The sequence below is a fragment of the Tamandua tetradactyla genome, chromosome 19 (assembly GCF_023851605.1).
Source record: "Tamandua tetradactyla isolate mTamTet1 chromosome 19, mTamTet1.pri, whole genome shotgun sequence".
In the NCBI taxonomy this organism is placed as follows: Eukaryota; Metazoa; Chordata; class Mammalia; order Pilosa; family Myrmecophagidae; genus Tamandua; species Tamandua tetradactyla.
The window spans coordinates 33,254,840-33,273,470 of NC_135345.1; positions in this window are offsets into that span (position 1 = coordinate 33,254,840).

Genomic DNA, 18,631 nt, shown 5'->3' on the forward strand with positions numbered 1-18,631 from the left:
GGTACTAATTCTTTCTGGAATGTTTGATAGAATTCACATGTGAAGCCATCCAGTCCTGGACTTTTCTTTTTAGGAAGCTTTTGAATGACTAATTCAATTTCTTTACTTGTGATTGGTTTGTTGAGGTCATTTATTTCTTCTTGAGTCAAAGTTGGTTGTTCATGTCTTTCCAGGAACCCATCCATTTCATCTAAATTGCTGTATTTATTAGTGTAAAGTTGTTCATAGTGTCCTGTTATTACCTCCTTTATTTCTGTGAGGTCAGTAGTTATGTCTCCTCTTCCATTTCTGATCTTATTGATTTGCATCCTCTCTCTTCTTCTTTTTGTCAATCTTGATAAGGGCCCATCAATCTTATTGATTTTCTCATAGAACCAACTTCTGGTCTTATTGATTTTCTCTAGTTTTCATTTTTTCAATTTCATTTATTTCTGCTCTAACCTTTGTTATTTCTTTCCTTTTGCTTGCTTTGGGATTAGTTTGCTGTTCTTTCTCCAGTTCTTCCAAATGGACAGTTAATTCCTGCATTTTTGCCTTTTCTTCTTTTCTGATATAGGCATTTAGGGCAATAAATATCCCTTTTAGCACTGCCTTGCTGCGTCCCATAAGTTTTGATATATTGTGTTTTCATTTTCATTCGCCTCAAAGTATTTACTAATTTCTCTTGCAATTTCTTCTTTGACCCACTCGTTGTTTAAGAGTGTGTTGTTGAGCCTCCACATATTTGTGAATTTTCTGGTACTCTGCCTATTATTGATTTCCAACTTCATTCCTTTATGATCCGAGAAAGTGTTGTGTATGATTTCAATCTTTTTAAATTTGTTAAGTCTTGCTTTGTGATCCAGCATATGGTCTATCTTTAGAATGATCCATGAGCACTTGAGAAAAAGGTGTATCCTGCTGTTGTACAATGTAATGTCCTATAAATGTCTGTTAAGTCTAGCTCATTTATAGTAATATTCAGATTCTCTATTTCTTTATTGATCCTCTGTTTAGATGTTCTGCCCATTGATGAGAGTGGTGAATTGAAGTCTCCAACTGTGATGGTATATGTGTCTATTTCCCTTTTCAGTGTTTGCAGTGTATTCCTCACGTGTTTTGGGGAATTCTGGTTCGGTGCGTAAATATTTATGATTGTTATGTCTTCTTGTTTAATTGTTCCTTTTATTAGTATATAGTGTCCTTCTTTGTCTCTTTTAACTGTTTTACATTTGAAGTCTAATTTGTTGGAAATTAGTATAGCCACTCCTGTTATTTTCTGGTTGTTATTTGCATGAAATGTCTTTTCCCAACCTTTCACTTTCAACCTATGTTTATCTTTGGGTCTAAGATGTGTTTCCTGTAGACAGCATATGGAAGGATCCTGTTTTTTAATCCATTCTGCCAGTCTATGTCTTTTGATTGGAGAAGTCAGTCCATTAACATTTAGTGTTATTACTGTTTGCATAATATTTTCCTCTAACATTTTGCCTTTTGTATTATATATATCATATCTGACTTTCCTTCTTTCTACACTCTTCTCCATACCTCTCTCTTCTGTCTTTTCGGTTCTGACTCTAGTGCTCCCTTTAGTATTTCTTGCAGAGCTGGTCTCTTGGTCACAAATTCATTCAGTGACTTTTTGTCTGAGAATGTTTTAATTTCTCCCTCATTTTTGAAGGACAATTTTGCTGGATATAGGAGTCTTGGTTGGCAGTTTTTCTCTTTTAGTAATTTAGATATATCATCCCACTGTCTTCTTGCCTCCATGGTTTCTGCTGAGAAATCTACACATAGTCTTATTGGGTTTCCCTTGTATGTGATGGATTGTTTTTCTCTTGCTGCTTTCAAGATCCTCTCTTTCTCTTTGACCTCTGACATTCTAACTAGTAAGTGTCTTGGAGAACGCCTATTTGGGTCTATTCCCTTTGGGGTGCGCTGCACTTCTTGGATCTGTAATTTTAGGTTTTTCATAAGAGTTGGGAAATTTTCAGTGATAATTTCTTCCATTAGTTTTTCTCCTCCTTTTCCTTTCTCTTCTCCTTCTGGGACACCCACAACATGTATATTTGTGAGGTTCATATTGTCCTTGAGTTCCCTGATACCCTGTTCAAATTTTTCCATTCTTTCCCGATAGTTTCTGGTTTTTTTTGGAATTCAGATGTTCCATCCTCCAAATCACTAATTCTATCTTCTGTCTCTTTAAATCTATCATTGTAGGTATCCATTGTTTTTTCCATCTTTTCTACTTTATCCTTCACTTCCATAAGTTCTGTGGTTTGTTTTTTCAGTTTTTCTATTTCTTCTTTTTGTTCAACCCATGTCTTCTTCATGTCCTCCCTCAATTTATCGATTTCGTTTTTGAAGAGGTTTTCCATTTCTGTTTGTATATTCAGCATTAGTTGTCTCAGCTCTTATATCTCATTTGAACTATTGGTTTGTTCCTTTGACTGGGCCATATTTTCAATTCTCTGAGCGTGATCCATTATCTTCTGCTGGCGTCTGGGCATTTAGTCAGATTTCCCTGGGTGTTGGACCCAACATGTTGAAAGATTTTTCTGTGAAATCTCTGGGTTCTGTTTTTCTTATCCTGCCCAGTAGGTGGCGCTCGTGGCACACATTTGTCTGTGGGTCCCACCTGTAAAAGGTGCTGTGGGTCCTTTAACTTTGGAAAACTCTCGCCGTGGGGCAGGTTCGCCAGCTGAAGCGGCTTGGAAGAGTGCCAGCTGGCCCAGGGGTCCGAACGCCGGGAGGGTCGCCGGCCGCCACAGCCCGTGAGAATGCCCGTCTGAATTTCCTAGTCGGCCCGGGGTGCCAAGCGTGGCAGGAGGGCGCCAGCCGCTGTGGCCTGGGAGAGTGCACCATTCCCAGCCAGACCGGGGAGTCACGTGTTTGGAAGAGACCCCCCCAGTCACCGTTCTCCATGGCCTGGGGATTTATGATCCAATTCTCCCAGTTGGTCTAGGGGGCCGCATGTGGTGGGGGCGCCAGCCGCCACGGTTTGAGGGGACTGCCTGCCCAATTCTGCCAGCTGGCCCGGGAAGGAGGAAGGGATGGACTCCGGCCGCTTGCTGCCCTGCCCGGGGAAGCCCGCGCCCCTCGGCAATCTCAACAGAGCGGGTTCTCTCAGCCAATCATCCATTCCAGGATGGGGTATGCTGTCTTTTTTATCTCTGTCGTGGCTCCAGGAGCTGTTCTGTATCGTTTCTACTCCCCTAGTAGCTGTTTTGGAGGAGGAACTAAGATCCGCGCATCTTACTAAGCTGCCATCTTCTCCGGAAGTTGAATTCATTCTTTTTACAGCAGAATCCCTTGTTCAGATTCCAACAGCTCTGTTTTGACTCTGACTGCCAGCATCCCATCAAGCATTAACATTCTGTTCTCAAAGGTGTTGATATTCTTTACTGACTTCCTCTTCATATGGATATTCATTCATCCATTTGTTTCTCGAGTTACATTGATCCTTAAAACAAACTCAGTACACTGGGATTACAGCTTGAAAATTGGATGATTTGGGCAGTACAACTATAGCTCAGTGGCAGAATTCTCACATGCCATGCCGGAGACCAGTTCGATTCTTGGTGCCTGAACAGAAGCTGCAGAGCAGGAGAAATTATTTTCTTTCCCTCACAGAGTCCCCCTCTCTCTCCCTTTCTCTCTCTCTCCCTCTCTCTCTTGCACACACACACACACACACACACACACACACACACACACACACGTGGATTTTTTGAGGGGAAGATGGTAGGAATTGGAATGGTAAAAGAGATGAAATGGGCTTGGGCAACCAAGAAATGAGAGTAAGGAAGAAAGCAACCTAAACTGAACCTAAACTGTTTTAAACAAGAAAAATATACTAGAGGTTTTCTACATTTGGATAGCTAGGGGATATATTTCTAGGCATGGTCATGAGTTATATAAAAATTGTATCAGCACGTGTGGCTCCCAGAAACAGAAAATTGGATGAAATTTCACTAGTGTTCAAAAGTCTTATGATGGTGGTTGTTGCGTGTGGGGGTGGTAAGGAACCAGAGAAACAGAAGTTACAAGTGACATTGAAGCCCCTTTTAGTGCCTCATGCTACTGTGATCTGAAATATTAAATGAAGGCCGCACATTGCCTGAATCCCTACATACTATTGAGCACTGGGAATAGACACCATAGCCTTGTAAGTTGTATACATATTTTCAGTACAGTTTGACAAATGGTATTTCAGCAACAGCAGAATAAAATAGATCTTAGTAAAACATATTCAAACATGATTTTCCCAAGAATCAATTAAGAAGAAGGAATAGTTCTCCTCTACCTATGGATAAATGGTTAATGCACTGATGTGTGAATTTTTAATTACCTCTTTTTATTTTACCCTTCATTATTTTAGCTTTCATAGCTACACATGTTACACTGATTGTAAAATTATATAGTCCATCATAAGGTACAGCGGCAGTATTTTTCTGGCTGATTTCCTGATGCAGAGTATTTTCCCAGTGGTCAAGACTCCATTTGCAGTTCCAGATTTATAGTACTAAATCTTTATCAGCAACATGGGGGAATCCATATTCCTGTATAATCAATTAGAAATCTCTAAATTCCAGCCTTCTCCATTTGTTCACTCTACTTAACAAGATGAAGATATTAATCCCCCTTTTAAAATATCTCATCATACAAAGTATTCTGAATATTATTTAAAAATTCCTCTATAGCAGGATCTTAACAAAAAAAAGGAAAAATAAGTCAATCATAGGGAAATGCAAAAAAAGAAAGGAAGTTGTCTTGCAAAACAGAATTAGACTCTGTAAGTACACCCATGCTGGAAAACATAAAGAAAATTATTTGCCAAATTTGCAAATACATATGAGAAAACATTCCAAAGGTAAAGAGTTTGCTTTACATGGGGCTATAAATTAGTTTTCCCAGTTTCATTAGTGGAGAAAACAATGTCTGAAACATATGTATACAGTATGTTACTAAAATAAAGATGATTGTAAAATAAATAACGGATTTCTGTTTGTCTTTTAGATATACAGAATACACAAATGTTTGGAAATACCATTTAATGTGGCATAGTCCTTATAAAACCAGAAACTCTTACTAATCATTAGAAGACATAAATCAGACATCTCATTGTCTCCCTAAATTTAAGACAGAGTTATACTACATATCTAATTTATAATATTTCAGTATTCTACTGCTCTCAGCGAATTTTAAAGTATGAAAATATTGTTTCTTTTTAAAATAACATTTATGGATGGCAATAGTACCCTTCCAAATGTGAAAAATGTACATATACATTTATGTATTTGCACATAACGTAATGTATTTATATGTTTATACTGAAGAAATGAATACATTAAAGTACAAAATCAAGAAAAATCTTGCCATATATTATAAACTTTGTACATAATTATATTGCAATGATAATGAAAAAAATTATACAAATATTGAAAAATTCCTCTCTCATACCGGTATGATAGTAGGTAAAAGAGAGGATATAATTATATTTGTTGACTACTTTAGCTTCATTGAGCAATGCCTGGCAATCAATAAATAATATTTGTTGAATGAACATATAAATTTGCAATAATTTGCTTATTTATTTAATAAAGCTGTACTTAAAAGCTACAATTTTTAAACAAGATGGTGATTCAGAGATGAAAATTACTCAACTTTCTTTAAATTTCCAACTTAATGGGATATAAACCAATTAATATACAGTTAAAATTTTATGTCGTTATTGCTGTAATATTCAGATGCATTGGACAAATTCTTACCAATGGTCTATTTGAAAACCTAAGTGAAAACCCTAGCTGATAACTGGAAAAAAAATTACTAGATTATTTGTTGTTCTAAAGCAGCTAATTCATGCTTTTCATCTCTATTAACCTAGAACATCAAAAATAATTAAACAAACCTTTCATCTATTCTGAAACTCTTTACGAATGCCCATTCCACCTCCTTCCAACCATCAGACAAATCCAGTTGTTCTTTTAGTTGACCTCCACCTCTCCAGTTTGCTGATTTCTGAACTATGCAACTATATCTCTTGTCATGTTAGGGGTAATTTAGGCATTGCCCTATTGCATGTGTTACATTACAAGCTATACAAAATCTGGCAAAAATCCCTTTTCCTTGATGTCAGTGGCACTGTTTACTTAAATTAATTTTAATATATTAACTGAGATTATGCACTTCAAATGTCCTTATTAACCCAAGACCTCTTGCTTAATATATGGAAGGCACATTTTGCCTTAAAAAAGAATTTGCACTTAATAGAGGGAAAACAGACTTAAATTCTTGTGTATACAGTTATACTCTTGATACTCTTAAAAATCAAATAAACTTCCTATTTGTTTAATACTGCTGAGGATCCTTAAAGAGGAAAAGAAAAATATATGGCTTGTTAGGCTAAGCCTTAAAAGAATGTAGTCTCAGATTTTTCCATAAGGAACAATTGAAGAAGGGAGGGAAAAACTGCTAAACTGTCAATATGGGTGATGAAGCAGTGCTTACATATCTAGCTAAGGGAAACTAAAAGGAGGGGGGAAAAAAAGGGCAGGCCACAGTAGCTCAGAAGGCAAAGTTGTTGCCTGCCATGCCAGCGACCCAGGTTCAATTCCCAGTGCCTGCCCATGCCAAAAAAAAAAAAAAAAAAAGGAAAGCAAATTAGCTAGAATATCTAGAACTTTCCAGTCTGCAGATATTAATAGTCACTCTTAAAACTTGCCTGATGAACAGACCACCTTGTGCATAATACAATCCACACTTGTCAAGCAGTCAAGGATACATTACATGAAGTTAAATTAAGCATTGCATAGTCCTGTTACATTATATGAAATTACCCTTCCTTGTGAATTAGCAGCTTGCCATGGAAGTGGATCCTCTGTCCATGTGACTAGAACTCTACGAGAAGTCAGTAACCCCTCAACCGTGTAGACAGATAAAGTAGAAAACCCACAGGTGCACAGACTGTTTCACATAATAGCTTTATCTCTGGCCTCCTAGTTCAAGATTTCATTCACTTCTTTCATGATTACTGCAACAAACTCTGAGCTTCTCATCCATCCTTCAAAATTAGGCTCCATCATCCAATTAATTCTGCAGACAATTGATCCTCTCAACTATGTATTTGATTAAATTCATTAAAAAAAAAAAAGCCTTCAGAGACTCAGAGAGCTGAAGCCGTTCTCAATCTCTTCACATGGAAAGTAAGAATTCTTTCCATTTGATTTTTACCTAATTCCCATATTTACTCTTGTCTACTACTTATTTTCTATTTGATAATATAAAGATATTTTATTCTTTTATCCCTACAATCTGCCATTCATGCCATTTTATCTCAACATTTTGCACAACTAGCAAATTTCTCCATTTGCCTGGATCACCACTGTGTGTGCACACACACACATATACATTCTTTTACACAGGCATCCATTCATGCACACATATACATCACCAGCACTGGAATATTTATACCATTACTTAAGGCCTAACTTAAGAGATATTTTCTCCAGAGAACTAATTTTACTTCTTAATGAAAAATGAGCAACTCTTCTATATACTTCTGTACCTAGCATTTGGTCTTCTCAGTATATACCTTCAGTCATACAGGATTTTTAAAAATTTCTTATGAATTGCCCTGGTTTTCTCATTATATTACATTTTTATACCTTTAGAACAAAAGCTATATATCAATATGTCATCAGCACCTAGTATAGTGTCTTGCCCTTAGTAGGCAATTAATAAACATTTTTGAATGAACAACAAACTTAATCATTAAGTACAATTGCTATGATGATAACAAAGAAAGACAAAATAATGCCTCCTCAAAACTGTCCATGATTGAACTCCTGGAAAGAATGGAAATATTTTGTTATATGGTAAGGGGTAATAGAAGGTTGCAAATGTAATTAAGATGACTAATCAACTGAGTTTAAGATTAAAAGATCATATTGGGGCGGGCCACGGTGGCTCAGCAGGCAAGAATGCTTGACTGCCATGCCAGAAGACCCGGGTTCGATTCCTGGTGCCTGCCCATGTTCAAAAAAAAAGAAAAAAGAAAAAAAGATTGTATTGGATTAACTAAATGAAACTCACATGGGAAGAGGGAAGCAGAGGAGTGAGAACGAGAGACTTTGACTTGAAATTGTTGGTTTTGAAGTTCAAGGAAGGGGGCATGAGCCCATGAGTGCTTTTCAGAAGTTGTAAATAGAAGGAAAATGGGTCCTTCCTTAGAGCTCCAGAAAGAAATGCAGCCCTGCCAACCTTCATTTTAACCTGCATCCCATTTCAGACTTCCGATCTCTGAAACACGAAGATAATAAATTTGAACTGTTTTAGCCACAGAGTTTATGGTATAGCAGCAATAGGAAACAAATAGAATAATATACGTTATTATCCCAGGCAAAATGTTCTGAAATTATTAGAAAAATCAACCACATAATAAATGCAATTATTTTAATTTTCTAGTAAAACAGTTTGGAGATTATGTCTGTGTGTTATAAATAAAAAATGAATATTTAAAAATTAATAAAATAGCTAAATAAACATTCAGTGAAAAGATCAATGGTTAACTGTGTAAGGAGATATTTTGTTAGTTGATTTATTCATTATTTATTCTTTAGCAGACGTGAATTTGTCATGTTTGATGCTCAGTCACAGACTACACCATTTCAATTTAGTTTATTATGACATCTGAGTAAGGAATTTACATGTAATATATGTGCTATAATTTTGTTTTAATATAACTTTCCAACATTTCTTAGTTAACTGCTAAGATATATGTGATTTTATTCTCTTCAATATGGATGAAAATCTATACTGTAGGGTCAGCTTTATTTAAAAAAATGTTCTAAGACTAAACGTTTTTCATCGATTCTGGACTGGGGACAAATGCATTCACCATTCAGAACAATTACAGCATATTTAGCTTTAGTTGATAACATTTTATTTTTAAAACTTCCTGAAAGAATTTAAGAATAAACTGTGCTTGAAGAATAAAACCAGTCCTTTTGGGTCAATAAAAGGAAATCTAAATTTGGATAGCATATTTAGTGACTTTGAAATGATTCATTTTCTTAATACGTTTGTGAATACATTGAGTGTTTTGAGGCTTATTTTTCTATCTTAATTTGTATTATTGTCACTGATTTTATCATACAGTAAATTGATTATTACTCACTGGTGGTTACATATGTTTTTCCAACTCACAAGAAAAAATTATTTTCCTGTATTATTTATTGAATACATCTATTTTAAAATAAAATATTTCAGTCTTTGACTAACAGAACTTCTGAGGTGGGCAGATTATAAAAGCTTACAGACTTGGGGTGAAAATCTCCCTGGAAATGTGGAATATGACTTGCAAAGAGGAGTGAGGCCTTGGCACCATGAAATAAACAATGGTTTTCTGACCAAAAGGGGGGGAAATTGTAAGAAATAAGGTATCTGTGTCTGAAAGAGTTCAAATACAGTCAAGAGGCCACTCTTATGCAAGTTTAAGCTAGATATTGCTACTTATCATGGTTTGCCAAACCCCGACCAAACCATTCCTTGCCAATCCTAAAGAACACCCATCTGAGATTCTACAAACGTTCCATGCACTAAGATTAGTTTCTAGTATCCTACAACCTCCAGATGGGTTCCTAGACCAGATAAGTTCTGAAACCTAGAGTGGCCAGCCCCTCCAAAGCATCAACCAGTTTCATCCCCCTATCTCATATTATTTTTTGACAGTCCTTTCGAGAATGAAAAGTTAGAATGGGTATAGTCCATATGCCCATAAATATTATGAGAAAAAGCAAAGGGAAGGTGGAATTACAACAGAGAAAATAGGATTTAACAGATGAGTATGATTGCTGAATCATTGCATAGATATTCCATTTAGTCTCCAGTATCTTTGGAGCAGCTAGAAGTAAAAACATGAAATTGTGGAATTGTAACCCATACCAAACTCTGAAATCTGTTCTACAGTTATTTGTCACAGTGTGCTTTGGAATTTATTACTTTTGTGTATATATGCTATTTTTCACAATTAAAAAATGTGAAAAAAAAAAAGAGAGAGAGAGAAGGCACGTAAAGAAGCTTCCAGAGTAGTTGAGAGACAAGGACACATGCAGAATCTCAGAGTTCAGAGAAGAAGTTACTGAAGCCAGAAGCTGGAAGCAACAAAACCTAGGAGAGAAGAGATCAGCAGACTTCTGCCGTGTGCAGCAGATGTCCCCATGTGTTTGGCCACGTGATAGAGAAGCTGAAGAATGCCAATAACCAGTCTTCAGGAAGATTGTATCCTCCAGGTGATGCCTTGATTTGGACACTCTCATGGCCTCAGAACTGTAAACTTGTAAGTTAATAAATCCCCACTGTTAAAAGCCAAGGAGTGAGGGGGGAAGCTTACAGAGAGAAAAAAAAAAAAGAGTTTATTCATGAAAAAAACAAGAATCAGGCTGACATAAAATATTTTAGAAATAGCATTAGATGAAAACAGACAATGATGTAATGTATTCACATGTAAAAAGAAAATGAATGCAGGTGTTAACTTTTAGATTCTACTAGGATGTCATTGATATATAGAGGCATAATATAAATAATATTAAGAATATAAACCAATGATGTTTTGTCCTAAATAGATCTTCATGGAATACATTTATATAAGATGTACTTAAGTAATAATATTAATGCAAATATTTCAGAAGATACTGCAAGAGCTATGAAAAATGAAAGCTAAAAAACCTACATAAAATATTAACATACACATTTATCATTCAAATATGACTGTTCCAAGAATGAAAAGGTAATTCAATATCAGGAAATCTAACAATGTATTTCACACCGTTAGACCAACTGAGAAAAAATATATATGATAATCAAAATAGATGTCAGAAAAATCATTCAGGATATTTTAATATCTGTGTATGAAAATTTTTCAAGCTAAGAATAAAATTGATATGCTTTCATTTAATAAGATCCATATGCCACAAGTCTGTAACAAAAGTTTTACTTAATAGAAAAGCATTAGCTTTATTTCCTTTAATATTGGGAAAACAAAAACGCTTATCATCACCATTACTCTTTAGCATAGCACTGTTTACATTACCAATGATGGAGAACAAACAAACAAAAATATTAGGATTAGAAATGCCTCCTGGGGAGTTGAATGAGGAAGAGAGAACATAAGCCTGGTTTACAGATAGTTCTGTGTGATATATAGGTACAAAAAAAGTAGGCAGATGCAACTGTAGAACCCTGTCTGGGACATCCTTGAAGGACAGTGCTGAAAGGAAATCCTCCGGTTGGGATAAATTTGAAGAGTTCATCTAGGTTTTCATTTTGGTTGGAAAAATAAATGGTTGGAAGTACATTTATTTACTAACTCATGGACTGTGGCCAATGGTTAGGCTGGATGTTTAGGGACATGGAAAGTCATGATTATTGGTGACAATTGGTAGATCTTTCTGAAAAGGATGATGACATAAAGATATTTGCACCCGATGTGAATACTCACCAGAGATGGACTTCAGCAGAAGGGGATTTTTATAATTAAGTGTATTGTATGATATGTTCTGTGAATACCAGTCAGCCTCCTTTCCTGGTCATTCCTGTCATCACCCAATAGGCTCATGAGCAAAGAAGCTATCATGATGGAGATGAACGTTATGCATGGGCCAGTACCACTGACTTCCAGTCATCAAGGTAAACATGGCTATCTGCCAGTAGCAGAGACCAATACTCCGTCCCTGATATGACACTATTCCACTAAAGGATTAGGCAAAAACCTGGTGACATTGGACTACTTCCTCATAGAAAGAGCAGTGCTTTGTTCTTACAGAATAGATAGATCCTCCAGATATGTATTTGCCTTCCTACACATAATGCTTCTGCCAAAACTTCCACATGTGAACTAGCAGAATACCTTATCTATCATCATGGTATACCATGCAACATTGCTTCTGAACAAAGAACCCACCTCACAGCAAATTAAGGGCAGGAGAAAGCAGATGCTCTTAGAATTGACTGATTTTACCATATTCTCTGTCATCCAGAAGTAGCTAGGCTGATAGAATGTCATGTTCTTTTCAGAACTCAGTTAATGCCGACTGAGTGACAATATCTTGCAGGTCTGGGACAATGTTCTCAGGAGGCAACACATGCATCCAATATGCATTATTATTTCTCCCATAACCAGGATCCAGTGTCCAGGAGCAAAGGGGTAGAAATGGGAGTAGCACCATTCACTATTAAACCAATATAAAGATTTTTGCTTCCTGTCCCTGCAACCTTATGTTTTACTTATTTAAGGATCTTAGTTCCAGAAGGGGGAATGCTGCCACCAGGAGACAGAACAAAGATTACATTGAACTGGAAGCTAAGAGTGCCACCTGGCCACTTTGGGTTCTTCATGCCTCTGAATAATAGACAAAGAAGGGAGTTGCTATATTGGTTTGGGTTATTAATCCTGATTATCAGGAAGTAATAGACTGATACTACATTGGGGATATAAGGAAGATCATTCCTGTCATACAGGAGACTGCTTAGGATGTCTTTTAGTACTATGTCCAGTAATTAGTGTCAATTGGCAGCTGCAATACTTCAATCCAAGCAGAACAATTAACAACTCAGACCCTTTAAGAATGAAAGTGTCAATCACTCCACCAGGCAGGAAATCACAGCTAGCTGAGATACTTGCTTAGGGTTAAGGGAATCTGAAATGGGAAGTAGAAGAAAGTAGTTGTAAATATGAACTAGGATGATGTGAACTGTTGCAGAAACTAAAACAGGAATCGTTATGAGAATTTCTTCCATGTTTTGCTATGTCTATGTTTGTGCATATAAAATATCTTTGTTTTCTTCTGTCTCCTATTCTTTTATCATATTAAGTTGTATTAATCTTATAGAACAGTGTTTAAGTTATAGGAGATCAAATTTGAGGATAAATGTTACACATGGACTTGGATTCCCTTCTGGGGAAGAAGTTGGTTCATTTTTTCTTGTGTACAGGAGAATTGTGTTATGTTAGGTGAAAGTATGACTTTTATTTTTTATATTTCACTATTAAGTATGGGTCTAGAAGATTTGTATGGGTGCCATGTTGACAAAAGGTGGACTGTGATGGTTAAGTTCACATGTCAGCATGGCTAGGTTTGGGTTCCAGTTGTCGGTCAAGCAAGCACTGACCTGCCTGTTATTGTGAGGGCATGCACTGATTTCCATCATTAATCAATTGATAATATCTATGGCTGACAACGTTTACAATTAAGAAAGGAGATTGCTTTCAACATTGAAAGGAGTCTCCCCATCCAATCAGCTGAAGATATTAAAAGGAGAAATAAGGATTTCGGCAGTCAGGAAAAAGAACTTACATCTCTACTTCAGTCATTCAGCTTCTTCTGAGGAATTATCATCACTTTCATTTTTAATTATCATCAGTATAGTTCTAAATTTGCAACTTGTCCTGTGAAACTTAATGGAACCATTGAGTTCACACTTGTGGTCTGCTCTATGGAATTCAGATTTGCCAATCTCCATGGTCCAATCTTAATTAAACAGTGCACGAACATTTTCAAACTCCTTTATGGTCTACTAGATCCATGATCCATTAATATTCTACAGTGGAAGGGGTTTTATGGTTTGGGAGCCATTACATATTTTCAACCTTTTACTTGATGGTCACAAAAAAGTATTGATGAGGTAGCTTTTGTTTTTCAGGTAGGATACCCGAACAAGTGTGTATAAACTACGTGCTCCTCCACCTATATGACCAATGAAATTCCTTTACACAAGTCTATTAATATCTTGCAGATCATGCTGTACAATAGTAATTCACAGTAAAAACAAGAATAACAATATGACGCTTATTTTCACCATTCTTATTCAAAATTATCCATTTAAAATCTAATAAATGAAAATAGGCAAGAAGTAGAAATAATTGTTGTCACTTGTGGAAAAGCTTGTCTACCCAGAAAATCCAAGCCATTCCAGTTGGAAACTGAAAGCAATGATAGTGAGTTGAGGAACTTGCCCAGATATATAGATTAATTTTTTTTCTTATAATGTAAATAGAAAATTAGAAAACATAGTGGAAAAAATATATTAATTATCAATATGAAAACTTAAATTTGTAGAATACAAGTAAATGAGTTTAGAGAAAATTTGTTATGCTCTGTATAAAAATCAAAGTAGCTACAAATTTGCTAAGGCACATTGAAAGTTTGAATAAGTTTTAAAGATTCGTGATATACCATAATGCAAATACCAATTTTCTTCATAGCTATCTCATAAATTCAGTAGGAAAAAGGCATAATTATCCCTTTGGATATTGAAATCATATGTCTGAAAATTATGTTAGAGGAAATGGGTAATCATCACTAAATAAATTCAGTAGAATAATCAATGATTTGCATTAATAGATAGAATACCAGTTATAAAATTAAATATAATAGAATGCTGGACCAGGGTTTGGAAGATTGATAAAATGCAAATTTAAATTCATAAATTATCAATAAAGTCCCACTAAGTCTTTGGAAAGGATTAATTGTTTAATAAATTATTTTGAAGAAAGTTGTGAGCTGTTTAGATTAAAATGAATGTTGATCCTTCAACATATGTTTTATTGTTTGCCCAGATATAGGGTGTTTGCTCTCTTTGTGCAGAATGATGCCTACAGGAGTCCATTATGGGACTCTGTTAAAAGTACCAATAGAGAAATTGAAGAAAATTAATTGCCTTTGGGATAACCTTTGCCCAATGGGGATGTAGGGCAGGAGCCAGTGAAAAATACAATCTTTCTTATTTCAGAGAGAAAATTGTGAGGTGTATTCTCCATGGTAGGTTTGAAACCCAATTGCTTACGGTTGTTTCGATTTTCCTTCTTACTCTCTTAAATCTTCTCCATTCCCTACTCTTTCATGTGATTACTTACCAAAATAACTATTTGGGTTCTGTGTGCACGCAATTATTTGGAGAAAATCTCAAGCTACAGAAAGAGAGGAAATGGAAAGAGTTGTACATTGCCAGGGCTGCTATGACACATACTACACACTGGTTGTCTTAAACAGAAATTTACTGGTTTATAGTTTTGGAGGCTAGATGTACAAAATCAAGGTGCTGGCAAAGCCATGCTTTCTCCAAACTCTATAGTGCTGTGGGTTTAGCAATTCTTCCATCACATGACAATCTCTCTCTTTTGCTTCAATTTCCTTTCCTGATGAGGATTTCAGACAAATTGGGTTAGGTACCAACTTCAATCTATGGATGTACCTTAACGAATGATATCTTCCAATGTCCCATTTATAAAAGGGTTCATACCCACAGTAGCATGGGTTAGGAACTAAACATGTCTTTTGTGTGGGTCATGATTCAATACCCAACATAAATCATGGGTGAGATTTCCAAAAGAGCTTTTGAAAATAAAATCTTGCTTGGTAAGCCTTTTAGCCATTTCCCCATCTTTCTTCCTCTTATCTAGAACATGGATATGATGATTTGGCACAAATAGCCATCTTTAAAATATGAGATACTACAAAGAAGACAAAACCTCACTCTAAGCCCAAGGGAATGCAAAAGTGAGAAGAGCCTGTCTTTATGTTGACATTTTCAAGACACTCTTATTTAAGCTCCTGCAGTAGGGTTTGGCATTACTTTTGGAGGAAGTTTTTCTTGAATACAGCACTGTATTCTCAGTTGAATACAGCACTGTAAACTCAGTTGAATCCAGTCTGAAAACGAGAATAATTCCAATCTGCAGAAGAATGCTCAGGAGTCTTTGGTAGCCTGATTGGTAGAATTATAGAACTTTTTTTTTTCTTTATAACTTTCTGATTTTTTGAATTTCTAAAATAAATTTGTATTTTAAATAAAAATGTCTTAAATTAACAAAAATTTAATACTTAAAGGAATGAACAAGGAGAACAATTTATAATATTTAATAAAATGATTAATTTCATAAAAGCCAAGAATAGATTTATTTATATTAATGAACAGCCATATTACCAAGGTTATTAAAACATTATTTTTTTTTCAAACTGGGTAAATTAAATCTGTTCTGATGGCTGCAACTTATTCCAAAGGTAATTGATAACTTAGTCTAGTGTAATCTGGGTGCAAGATGAAACCTGGTGTAGCTAGTTTTGTTTAAAGGTGTATAAAGGGAATCATAACAAAAACTCAGTGTTATAATAAAGAACCTTAAATTAGGAGCAGTTTCTGTAGATATAGATTTATTACCATCCTTTCATCACCTCTTGCTTCCTGTCTTGATCCTATACTATCACATTTTCACAATTGGGACCTTGTTAATTGCTGTCTACTCAGCAGAGATATGATAGTATATTTTTATGAAAAAAAATTCTGGACTAAGTAATTATCATGACAAAGTCATTCATTATATCCTGACCTTCTTTTTAAAGATATATATATATATTTTTTTTCTAAATAAATGCCTTATACTTCTTGTTCTCGGCTAAATCAATGATTAGCTGACATTTTAGTGCACACATGCAAAATCAAGAGCTCTTTCTATAATTTACTCTCACTAATTAGTCATGTTATTCTCTAGAATAATTTAGTGTCATTTCCAGTTTTCCTTACAACAAACATAAAATAAATTGAGTACAAAATGAATGTTTTTTCTTTTTTTTATAAGTTTGAATAAAGACATTTCCATAACTAGCCAATCCACTCCAGTATCCAGATACTTTCAACTGATTCTCTAAAACTTCATGTTTGAGAAGTGTAACATCTGAATCCTGAAATCCAGCATCTTCTACTATAATTCTGCTTAATTTTCATATGACAAAGATGGTCAATTTTATACTGAGATTGAGATATCATTTCCCCCATGTCTATGTAGTTCACACTATAGTTTATGTATTTGTAGGGTATAGGACTAACTCAACAAGCCATGCGTTGTCCAAATCCTACCCATTTCAAAGAAAGAGTTGGCTCTCTGCTGGGAAAATAACCTCTAAGTTCTTAAAATATAATGCTTAATAAGACTGTTCATCTGGGATTTTGGATATGCCATATAATTTATGCCAATTAAATTATTTATGATGGGGTACTAGGCCACACTGAGTCATTTTGATCTCTAATGGGGCAGGACCCTGAGTAACTAAGGTCAGCCTCATGGGTCCTTCATGTTTATGTGACATACTCCCAATAAAACCCTGCACACCATGGCTCAGGGTGCTCTCCTATTTGGCAATACTTGGTGAATGTTATTATAGTAATTATTGGTAGAATGGAGCACTGTCCATAAGATTCCACCTGGAGGGAATAAATGACAGTTGGCTTTTGGTTTTTCCTAGACTCTGTCCTATGTACCTTTTACCTTTGCAGATGTTGACCTGTATCCTTTCAGTGTAATAAAAAATAATCATGAATATACAGCTCTTCCAAGTTCTGTGAATACTTTTAGGAAATCATTGAACCTGATGGTCGTTTTGGTGACTCTCACCCTCAACAATACTAACACTTTAAAGACATACTTCTAGATGATAATTTCTTTGTGTTTGTCAAAACTCATTTAGTTATCAATAATAGAAACTAACACAATGCAACTTCAATAGTAAAACCTGGTACTGAATCGGTCCCTGTGTCAATCCTCTGAGAAGACCAATGCTGTGAACGACTCTTAAGAGACAATTTCAGAGTCCTGTCTGTACCAATGTTCTCTTACATATATTGGTTTTATTCTAAAACTAACCTTCCTTCTTGCAGCCAGGCAAGAGAGCCAACAGAAGCACAAGGCAAATTGTGTTTCATACTTTGCTGTCTATGAAGAAGATAGAGCGCATTTTCCACTTGACGCACTCAAAATGTCTCAGGGAAGATTCTGATTGTTCCACATATGTCACAAATAGACCTTGCCAAACAGTTCTAATTATTGTCTCAGGAAACAATCTGATTATTCCATTTTGTCATATAGTTATGTATCAAACTTGGATTCTAAGGTCACCTCTTAGTTGAAAGATGGGGCATTAAGATTGATGACTATAGCTTTATTGAGTATGGGGGTCTTCTCAAGCATATAAAACAAACAAGTAAAACCATGATCAATGGAGATGGGTAGTAGGGTCAGACAAGAAAAAAATATAATCTTATTTTCTAACACTACTTAACTGACTAATAATGTTTGCAATACTTGTTGTATATAGGTGTCTACATAGTTAAAAAATTAACTCATAGTAACTAGATTTCAGTTATCTGATATTCATAATGTTGCTAATATAAATTCAACCGAATCTATCAGTATATTTCATATGAAGTAAAATAGTGAGAACTTATACAAATATATACATTTATAATACAGGGGCTCAGTGGCAGAATGGGAAACTGGGAATAACAGTGCAACAGAGGTTATTTATACTTAAGTGTAAATTTTGACTCAGTTACTTACAATCTTGATGAATTTGGTAATTATCATTCCCATAGAGCTAATTTCGCAACCTGCAATTGGAAAAAATAATATGTGTTTAAGTATTGTATATTTGGTTGAAATGTTTTCATAATACCCACAGACCATAGGAAATATTTAATTAAAAATTTAGTTGAAATATGATGCCTTCTACAGTTTAGCAGCAAGTATTTAAATACTTGTGGATAAGATGCAATATTCTTATTTTATTAAATAAATTGCATTTAAATGTTATAGTTATAT